Source organism: Cinclus cinclus, chromosome 6 (genome assembly GCF_963662255.1).
Source record: "Cinclus cinclus chromosome 6, bCinCin1.1, whole genome shotgun sequence".
Classification (NCBI taxonomy): Eukaryota; Metazoa; Chordata; class Aves; order Passeriformes; family Cinclidae; genus Cinclus; species Cinclus cinclus.
Window position 1 is genome coordinate 32475687 of NC_085051.1, and position 6000 is coordinate 32481686.

Below are 6000 nucleotides of genomic sequence, written 5' to 3' on the forward strand. Positions count from 1 at the left end.
CTTTGCCAACTTCATAATCAATGCATCAATGTAAGGAAACACAGACAAGAAAGTTAGGAGGAAAGTTTGTTGATTTGCTCCCCCCTCCCCTCTTGTGGGGATGACAAGTGATGAGAATTATTGGCAATACTACACTGCATTAAAAAAAGGGGTTAGCACATTAGAGTTTCCAATGCTTTTGCTTTATAGCAACTTATTGTCAGAATATGGACTTATTGCCAAACGCCTGAAGCATCTTCATAATAAAAGACAGTAACCTTGATGAAGCAATTATTAACAATGTATTACAGAAAGTTGGAGAGAATGATGATTGAGTAACCGTAGGTTAGCGGTTGATTTTAACACTTTAGGAGTTGGTGAATTAGTGTAATGTGTGTAGTACTGAGCATCGGTGTGCGTGGTGAGGAGAGTGCCTTTGTTTTTACGGGTTTTGGAGCAGCTCCTCTGATGCTTCAAAAGGTGTAGATGCAGAGAGACTCCGGGCTGTGGAGGGAGAGATTGCAGCTGGTACAGCAGAAAAGAGAAGGAATAGGTCTGGTTAAAAAGGGTGGGTGTGAACTCCACTTTATTTATAGGAATGCATCCCTGGGGGGCAAAGGGGTTTATACAGTTTTAGATTCAATTGAACTAATAATCTAAATGATAGAGTCTAATATTTTAGTGGTTGAAATATTAATTTAACACCCAGTGTGAAGTTAACCATGCTTTCTGCACAGGCCCCTGCCTTTATTTCCCAGTGTGTTAAGAGTAGCTGGAAGCCAAGAGAGAATGAGCTTTCTAGGAGCTTTTGTTTCCTTTGAAAACATGTAGTTTTTGTGTGTATTTGGTAATTACATAAGACCTGGACTGAAGCTGAATTGGGAGATAAAATAATAATAAATTCTTCTGAATGTCCCCCTTCTGGTGTGGCTTAGTTACGGGAAATATTTTTGGACCCAAGCCTTAGCTTTCATTTTCTCATTTGTATTCAGTAAACATTGCATGACAAGGTTTGTGCTGTGTTTTACACTTTAAATCTACTATTTTGAGAGAAAAAAATGTATGCAGATCTTCCTTAAAGTTTCTCTGCTTATCAGCTAACTCACATGTAGGTAATAAACTCCATGAGGCCTGACACAATTTCAAAAATATTTGTTTCATGGCATTTTACAACACTAAATTCGTGGGCATAAATATTCTGGGAGAGTACTAGAAAAGAAATTGAAATGAGTGGCAACCTGAAAGATAGTGAGTCACTGTGTAAAATTTAGAGAAACGGGGGGAAAAAAATACATGTTTCTCCAGTACAGTTTCTTTGCAAGAGTGTGTTTCAAGTGCAAGTGTAGAAATGGAGCATGCTTATGTTTATATTGAAGAGATTAGATAAACTAGCCTGTTTAGGGTTCTGGCAGATGGCAAATGCTCAAGCCAATTTGCAGTGCTCCATTATAATATTTAAATTCATGCACAATGATAGGACAGGAGTGGAGTGGGTTAGCATTTTGATAATTTGGTAACTATTATCTTCCCTAAGAAGAATATCTTCTTGCTTTTGTGGCCCCAAAAACAAACTCAAATAAATATGACAACCCATTTATCTTGCACCCGTTAGGGTTTACCACTTCATTGGGTATTATAATTTAAAGCCTTTTATTTCCTGGAGATTTGAGCTATAACATTTTTACTTTAGCCCCCTGCTATTTGTTTTGAAAGGAAGCAATAATTTGTGCAACCAGAACACCAACTGGGAAATGAAGAGTTGTATCACATAGTTACATTTTATTCATGCGTTTTGGGAAATGTGTCTCCTTATTGGATTTTTTTTTTTGTATATTAGCTTGTTTTCCTGACAAAACTTTAACACCTTTTTATAGCTTAGTCAAACTATCATGTTTTATATTTGCACTGTACAATAGTCCAGTAGAAAGAAATGCATCTTTATTCATAGAAAAGGAAAAGCTTTTAAAAAATGGCTAATATAAACATGCAAGTCTATTAAAAATGAGCTATCATTTCTGAGCATCTACCTGAAAATGCAGCAGTTCAAGCATGCAAATTTGTCCAATTTGGCTCTCCAGGTTTATTTTCTTTCATTTGCCTTGATATGCATATTTAATATATAGCCTTAGGCTAGATCTCATTTGGTGAAAGTTGGTGTAGGGGTGATGATGAGCCACTTCAGAAGGACAGAGACAGCATGTTGTTTCCTCTGTTTTATGTATTGGCCCACTATTCTGATCCACGGGTCTTCCCCTCATGGTTTTATTTGCACATGAAATACTGGGAGCATTTCAACTGATTGGCTATGAATAATGATAGCCCAAAAGGAGTGTAGGTTAATTTGTTGTGTGCCAAGGTTTCTCTTGTGGAGGTGACAGTTTGTGACAGCTGTTTGACACCCCAAAAAATCCATACCCCTCTATTGTTATTAAGTGGTGTAAAGCTACCCTGTGTGTTTTTAATGCGAATGTGAGGGGTGGTAGTGGTGACAGTGGCAGTGCTGAATTAGGAACTAAGGCAGCTCTCAGCTTTATTATTTTTCTAGACCTTATACCAGGCATGAAAGAAAGTAATAGAAAGAATTACAGGATTAGCCAATATTCACCATGAGACTTTAAATGGGGCACTCAAATATTGCATGCTTCCCCTTTCAAAATCTCTGCAATTTATATAACTTAGTTGGAAACCAAACCCAAAAACAACAAAAGAATGAACTCTTCAGAGATACACCTGTGCTGAAAAAAGGAGACAGCTGAAAGTGGCCATGCTGTACATGTTTGGTAATAAATGTGTTTATTGAATTTTATTTTAGTGCACTATTAACTGTTATGTGATATAGTTAGTGTAAAGGGTCCAGGGACTTGGTAGATCAAATACTGTAGTGTTGGCCACAAGAAGCTGAAACTTTTGTTATTACTCTGCTGTGTTTAGTAAATATAAGAGCCCATAATTAGTGTTTGAATTTTTAACACCCTCGGTTTTTTTTATTGCTCTGAGGTATTAGCTGTAGATGGGAAGAAGATAATTACAGCTATGCCCTGGCTGAACCAGATTAGTTAAGGGAGAAAAAAGATAAGAAAAGGGAGAAACAAGATAAGAAAAGAGGGAAAAACCCCTTTGCAGCTGCAGCTCAAGTTTGGTTTCCCAGCACAGACAATTTATTATTGTTCAACTGAACATACCAGGCCCTATCCTGAATTCTGTGTTCAGCCTAAAATGTCTGTTTGTCTGAGATTGTCTGTAGACCTTTTGTTTTTCTTTCGTATTTCAAGCTATTCAAATTTGAAAACATGATGTTCATAAAATTTGGAGATTTTAAAACTTTTTTTGAACATATGATAACATTTTGTACTTTAATTACATTTCTTTTGTAGCTGGCCTCACCTGTTGTCATAGAATTCTTCCTTTAGCACAAACCTCTTTCAAAACCTAGTAGTTTTCCCATAGAGATTTATGGCTGTCCTTCCACTGGCTTTCGTGGGAACAGGATCAGCCCCTCAGTATTTTTGATATTTGTTCATATGGTTTTGTAGAGGTAATAATACACAGATCAAAGTTCCTAAAATATCATTAAAATGGTCAGGAATACATGTACATCTCTTGTATAAAAAAAGACTCTTGACAGATTAGAAATCCAACATCTTAGCCATAGAAGAGAAAGATTAATCTGAATATTAAACCTTTCAACCCTCACGAGGAGATACTTTGTTTTGTACTTTTGGATAGCCAGACAACATTTCTTTAATAATTCTCCCCAAAGAATGGTCTGTGCAAATTCCTGACATTTTGCAGATAACAAAAAATAAAAATAGTGTACTACATTAGACATAGTATTACCTGTTCCAGTAATATCATTAAATCTTTAGGTAAGATTTCAGCGAGTAATGAGGAAGTAATTCAGGGCCTATTGGTAGAGTCTGCAGGTATGGCTCGCTTTTGTGGACTTCAGTGGGAGTTTTGAGAAACACCAGATTAGACCCCAAAGGTGCCTTTTTCTGCATATAGGGTGTCAGAAGGAAAACTAAATAGCTAACTGCAGCAATAATAAGGCAATAATAATAGAATGTGCCTTAAGACTTAGGACATTGTGGTAGGCCCTGTGCTTTCTGAAGGGGCAAAGAGCTTCAGGAACTTTCCAAGACTGTAGATAGTGTTGTGCATGCCTGCTTTTTTGGTGGGCCAAGGTACACTTCAAACAGCTGAAGTCTCAAATTTGAATGTTTTAACTTAAAACTCTATTCTCTCAAACTGAAACAGTAATGTTTTCAGTATCTATTTGATAACTATTTCATCCTTTTTTGGTTTGAGTTATCAGTCTAGGTGAAGTGTAACCACATAGAATGACATAGAACAATTAAAAAAAACCCAACACCCCCCTGATTTTTCAAGTCTCAGTTCCTTGGTGACAGGTGGATTACGTCTGATTTCAATCTTAATTAGAAAGTACAAAACACGCAGCTTTTCAGGACGCTGCCATGTTCTAGGAGAGTCAAAAATTGCTCCTGACGCTTGCTTCAAATGCAAAATCAAAGGAGAAGAATTAAAACTTCTACATATATACAAAATATTTGATAGGTTGCTGTGCCTTGTGTTTTGTTTCAGTTGTGTAACTCTAGTACAAAAAAGTAATCACATTAAGTATGCATCTTTTGGAAAATAAACCTTAGCAATACCAGGAGTATCTTTTTTAGAAAACATACTTATGTCAAATTAGAGTTTTTCATGTCTTTTTGTCTTATTGGAAGTTTCTTTAAATAGTAAGTTTATTATTAAATGCACTTGACATGGTGCCTAAGATACTATTCTGAACTCTACACACACAAAACATAGGCACAGATGCACATACAGAAACACAGGTGCATGCAGAAACACTGTGTCCTGCATATTCTACCATATTTTCATATATGGCTGTACCTAAATACAGATCTTTAGGGTATCAGTCATATCAGTCATTTCACTGTGTTTACACATGTTACTTGTAAGAACAAGAAGAGCAGGATTTGGATTGTGTTTAGGGGGGATAATGCTATCTGTATCAAGTAGTTCAGTTCAGTTTTGTGTTTGTGAATTAATTTACCAGACCTTTGAGTCCAACCATGTTTAGAAACAACAAGCTTTAGCACTGTAGTTCCTTTTAAAGAAACAGGTTGTGTTTTGTTTGTTCTTTTAAGATTAATGATTTTGTCAATTTCATCTGATAAAATTGTGTTTGGGCCTGATCCTGTCAGAGTTGTGTACTTGAAACTTCAGCTAAAATATGTGAGTCAAATCCTGCTCAGCTTACTCACATGGGCATCAGCTGGCCTGATTGATTTTACTTCCCAGTTTTAAATAAGAAGCAGATTCCTTATGGTTAATTGAGTCTTTAATATCATCACAAAAAGCAGTATGAGACCAGAATCAGCCCTAGCAGGGCTACATACTCTCACAAATGCTAGCCAGACTTTGCCCAGCAGATATTTTGGACATACAAAGTAAGAATTGAAATTTGTCAGAAGATTATCTTGTATCAAATTTCTCCATTGCAACATCTCTGTTCAAAAAATCCTGTAGTAGTTAAAAACTCTTATGCTTTCCAGCAGATTTTCAGCATCAACAAAAGAGAAAGGTGTCAGATTGGCTTTGTATGCCTTTTGTCCTTTCTGTTGCTCTTTTCTAGATTTAGCAAAATTCAATGGTGGTGCTAAATCAATTTTTTTTTTTTTTTTTTTTTTTACTTTCAAGGGAAAAAACACTGGTAAAATTGTGTTTTCTAGGGAAGGCCATGTGTGTAAATGAGAAACAGTGGATAGCAGTGGAGTGATCTCCTGTGGCCCTGCTAGTACAAGCTTTTCCCATATTGTCTCCTGCTTTTATATTAATTACAACTTGCATTATCAGCTGTGAGTCTGTAGCCCAGCAAATAGAAAATACTGCCCCTGGAGACATAGCTTCTTGTATCTATTTTCCATCTCCTTCTATTGTGCTCTACTCAGTATTCACTGCTTTTCTCCTAGTAACACTGCTCTTTAACACAATTAG

The 6000-nt window shown here is 36.3% G+C and overlaps 1 protein-coding gene across 12 annotated transcripts in view; it reads left to right on the forward strand.

Annotated features, from left to right (window-relative positions):
- The window catches only part of MEIS2 (Meis homeobox 2), a 172312-nt gene that overhangs the window by 6865 nt on the left and 159447 nt on the right, over positions 1-6000 (forward strand). The gene's annotated exons all lie outside the window — the stretch shown is intronic.